A 4716-nucleotide genomic window follows, 5' to 3' on the forward strand; every position below is an offset into this window, starting at 1 on the left:
AATAATAAAAAAAAGAAGAAAAAAAAAGAGAATCCAGGTTCTTTTCCAAGAAAGGCTAGTCTCAGTTCTGCCTCCTTGGTCAGGGTTTAAGGCTTGATAGCAACAGAAAGAATACTTGGAGTAGTTATCAGAAGACAAGTGTGTTAAATGTTTACTCAACAGCTCTGAGGCTTTAGCTTCACATGTGTAGTAGAGAATGGATAGTGGACTCAGCATGTCAGTGGTTCACTCAGTGATTTTATATCATGTGCTGACAGCCAGGCTTTGCTTAAAGTTTGGGGGATGCCATGGTAGACAAGAAAGCCTCAGTTCCTTCCCCAGGGGATTGTAGACTAGAGAGGAGGACAGCCAGGCAAACAGGCAGTGAAGACACAGAGACTGTTAGGGCAAGAGTGAGAATGGGACTGGGCCCATGGGGACCTTACCCAATATTAATGGAAAATGAAGGATTTCAATAATTATTCAGAGTGGCGGCCCAAAGGCCCAGAGTCAAGAAAAAACTTGGCATTTTAGTAAGTCAGAAGTGGAACAGTGTGGCTGGAATGCAGGTTTGGAGGTGACAGGAGTTAAAGGCTAGAAGATGAGGTGAGGGTGAGGGGTAGGGTATACAAAGGCCAGATCACAGGGGCAGAAGCCTCACTGTGACCCCCTATGGCCTGGTGCTGCTTGACCTGGCCAGAATCTGGGTTTTGTCATGTGGGAAGGAAGGATTCAGTGCAGTGAATGACTTTATATGAGCCATAATCTTTTAACTCTATCCAGATAAGTAGGTTTGTTATGTGCTGTCAAGTGGATTGCAGCTAATAGCAATACTATGTAAAAAGGGCTCTGAACTCTATTGTGAGCCAAGCTCACTGTGTCTAACACACCTTCCCCTATTACTCCAGTCAGTGTGTCAATCCAACTCATCCAGGGTCTTCCTCTCCTGAATGATCCCTCCACCCTTCCAAGCATGATGTCCCTCTCCAAGGACTAATCCCTCTCGGCAACATGCCCAAAGTATGTGAGCTCTTCAGACCCTCTCCAAGACAGTTTGTTCTCTTGGTGGTCCATAGTATGTTCAATGTTTGTGATTCACTAAGGAGATTTAGATAATTTTCTAATACTGTAAATATGCATATTACATAACATGAATAAACTTTGGTCCCTGGATATGTTATTTTTCCTTTTTATTTCTTATAGATAATTAAGGGCATACAATATTTGTTCTTTTGTGATTGGCTTATTTTGCTCAGCAAAGTGTCTTCAAGCTCCACCCAAACTGTAGCATGTATTAAGAATTCATTTTCTGCTAAATAACATTCCATTATATGTAAGTGCCACATTCTGTTTACCTAGTCATCCATTGAGGGTCATTGTCAACTGTTAACTATTGTAAATAGTGCCATGATTAATGTTAATGTAAAGAGTTTTTTTGAGTTTCTGCTTTTTATATGAGGTGGGGAGGGGTCATTTGACAGGTCAGAGGGAAGACCTGTCATAACGAGTTTTCCCTTTTTGGTGAATGGTGTGAAAGGTGAGGGTCACATCTCCCACAGCTTCTAGAGGTCAGGGAGCAGAAACAGAGGGGGCAGTGGCCATGAAGGACCCCGAGTTGTTCCTCACTGGCCGCTCTCTGACTTTGCCCTTCAGACCTGAGGGAGCTCTTGCTCAGAGGAGCAGGAGGCTGAGGGCTGCCAAGTCAGTTCCAGGAGGAGCAATTACAGGTTACCTGCCAATGTCGGTGCATGTCAGAACAGTGGGAAACTGTGGGGCAAAAGTCACGTCATCATCATTCTTAAACTTTTATCATTTGCTTTTATTACAGCTTTGTAATTTGCATTTCATTTTCTGACACATCAAAGCTCCGTGGCATAAACAGTTTTTAGTTCTGAAATGATTCAGTAACTTTGTTAATTTTACAAACATTTCTTAATATTCAGGCAGTAACACATAATATACACATTATCCCTTCCTCTAAATACACCTTTTTGGGCCAGATTTCGAATGTAAAGTTCATGACTTCAGGCACTTAATTTTGCTCACTGCTGTACTCCTGATGTCTGGAACAGTGCCTGGCATGGAGTAAGTGTCCTGTAGGAGGCTCATCTGTCCCATCTGTGAAGCTCCTGGAGTTTTAACTTCAGGGTCTTCATTTGCATTAACTCCTTTAAGGGCTCTGGGAGAAGATCTACTGTGTTCTCATGCTTGCATGGTTTTCTAAAATATGCACAAGCAATATACTGGAACTAGTTATGATCTCTGTGTCTGCCCCAACTTGCCTTCTGTCAGCCTCCCCTCTGCAAAGTGAAACTAGTCGAAAGTGGCCAGTCGACATCAGGATCCAAGAGGAAGTGGCACTGGAATACATTTAGTTGGGAGGTGTCCATGGATGTGGTATGCTGTCACATAAGAGTATAGGTAAGTCGCCAACAGCTATTTCTCTCTAGACAGGTTTATCCCAATAACAGACCTCCCACCTCCTTGAAGACTCACCTTGCATGACTAAATGTATTGTTGTTAAGTGCTGTTGAGTTGGCCTCCACTCACAGCACCCAACACACAGCACAAGAAATCTTATTCTGCACCAGCCTCAGAATCTTTGATATGCTTCATCCCATTGTTGCAGCCAATGGATCAACCACCTCATTGAAGATCTTATTCTCGTTCAAAGACCCTCTACTTTTCAAGGCATGATGTCCTTTTGCAGGGACTGGCCTTTTAATAACATGAACAAGGTATGTGGGAGGGGAAATATCTCACCATCCTTGTTTCTAAAGATGGCTCTGGTTACACTTCTTCCAGACAGATTTGTTTGTTCTTTTGATACTCCACAGCATATGAAATATTCTTGGCCAATACCACAATTCAGAGACGTCAATTCTTTTTATATCTTCCTTATTCAACATATAACTTTCACATGCACACAAACTAACTGAAAATACCAGTGGGTCAGGAGCAAAGCCACAAAACTAATCTGTTGTAGGCACCTGGCACTGAAGTCTGGAAGTGTATATGTGTGTATGCGTGTGGTAGAGAAACAAGATCTTTCTTAAAGAGAGAACTTTCCACTATCATACTGATTCTGATTTATAGCATCTCTCTGTGGGGTTTCTGAGGCTGTAAATTTTTTTTAGGCTGTAAATCTTAAAGGGAGGAGACTTGCCTATCTTTCTTAAAAGATTTGAACTGCCAAGGCACTTGGGTTTTAGCACAAAGCAAAACACACTACACACTAGTTTCTAAAATTGTTCAAGCATAAAATCCAACAAATAAAAAAACCCAAAAGAACAACAAACACGCCACACTGTGAAGGCGATTCCAAGGAGACCCTCCATTGGGCTAAACCAGAATGGCTTCTCAAAATGTCATTTGCCCTTAACTGAATGGATGAGTGAATCTAACTCCTCTCATGGCTGATAAATAATGAATGAGCTCCCATCCAAGGAGTTTGTACCCAAGGTGGTCTCCTGCATGCCAAAGCAGAACTGTGCTCCAGAGAGTTTCCAATGGCTGATTCCTCAGAGGTAGTTTATCTAGTTTTCCCCCACCCCTACCAAGCTAAAGTTCCTGTAAATGAACTACAAGCCCAACTTTTCCATTGTTGTTGTTGTTATGTGCTGTCGAGTTGCCTGCCACTCATAGTGACCCTATGTATAACAGCCCTAAACCCTGCCCTATCCGGTGCCAATCTTTTTGTCTCTGACACACCTACCCTCATTACTCCAGTCACTGAATCAATCCATCTCATCGAGGGTCTTTCCTCTCCTGCGCTGTCCCTCCACCCTCCCAAGTATGATGCCCCTCTCCAAGATCTGGTCCCTCCATTAGCAGCTAGATTAACTAATAGAACTGCATAGAGAGTCTTCGAGAAATGAGACTATAGCCTTCAATGTGGGTTACACCTCACCATCAAGAAAACAAACATTATCACCCCTGAACCAATAGCCAACATAGTGACAAATGGAGAAAAGATGGAAGTTGTCAATATTTTGTTTGGACCCACCATCAACACGCATGATAGTTGTTGTTATGTGCTGTTGAGTCAGCTACAAATTAGGGCCAAAATCACTGTTTCTGACACTTACCCTCATTACTCCAGTTATTGTGTCACTCCATCTCATCCAGGGCCTTCCTCTCCTGCACTGTCCCTCTATCCTTCCAAGCATGATGTCCTTCTCCAAGGACTGGTCCCTCCTGGCCACATGCCCAACGTATGTCATATGGAGCTTCACAATCCTTGCCTCCAAGGAGCACCTTGGTTTCACCCTCTTCGGTACAGACCTGTTTGACCTTTTGGCGGTCCATGGTATGTTCAACACTCTTTTCCAAGACCACCACTCAAAGGTATCAATTCTTCTGTCATCCTTGGTCACTGTCTAGGTCTCTGATGGATAGCAAGTAATTGTGAAGACTATGGTGTGCTTGGAGCTTAGTCTCTAGACTGCCATCCTTGCTCTTGAGCACTCTGGAGAGGTCCTTGACAGACTTCCAGTTATCTTTTGATTTCCTGAGTTCTGGTGCCAGAGCGTTGACTGTGGAACCAAGCAAACTAAAATTACTAACAATCTCAATCTCTTCTCCATCTATCACAATGCTGCCATTTAATAAAGTGATGAGAATTTTTTTTTCCTTGAAGTTGAGCTTCAGTTTATACTGAAGACTACAGTTCTTGACCTTCTGCAGCAGATGCTTCAGGTCTTCCTCAGTTTCAGCAAGCAAGATTATATTGTCTGT

The sequence above is a fragment of the Elephantulus edwardii genome, unplaced genomic scaffold (genome assembly GCF_000299155.1).
Source record: "Elephantulus edwardii isolate Elephantulus edwardi_28Jun2011 unplaced genomic scaffold, EleEdw1.0 scaffold00218, whole genome shotgun sequence".
NCBI lineage: Eukaryota > Metazoa > Chordata > Mammalia > Macroscelidea > Macroscelididae > Elephantulus > Elephantulus edwardii.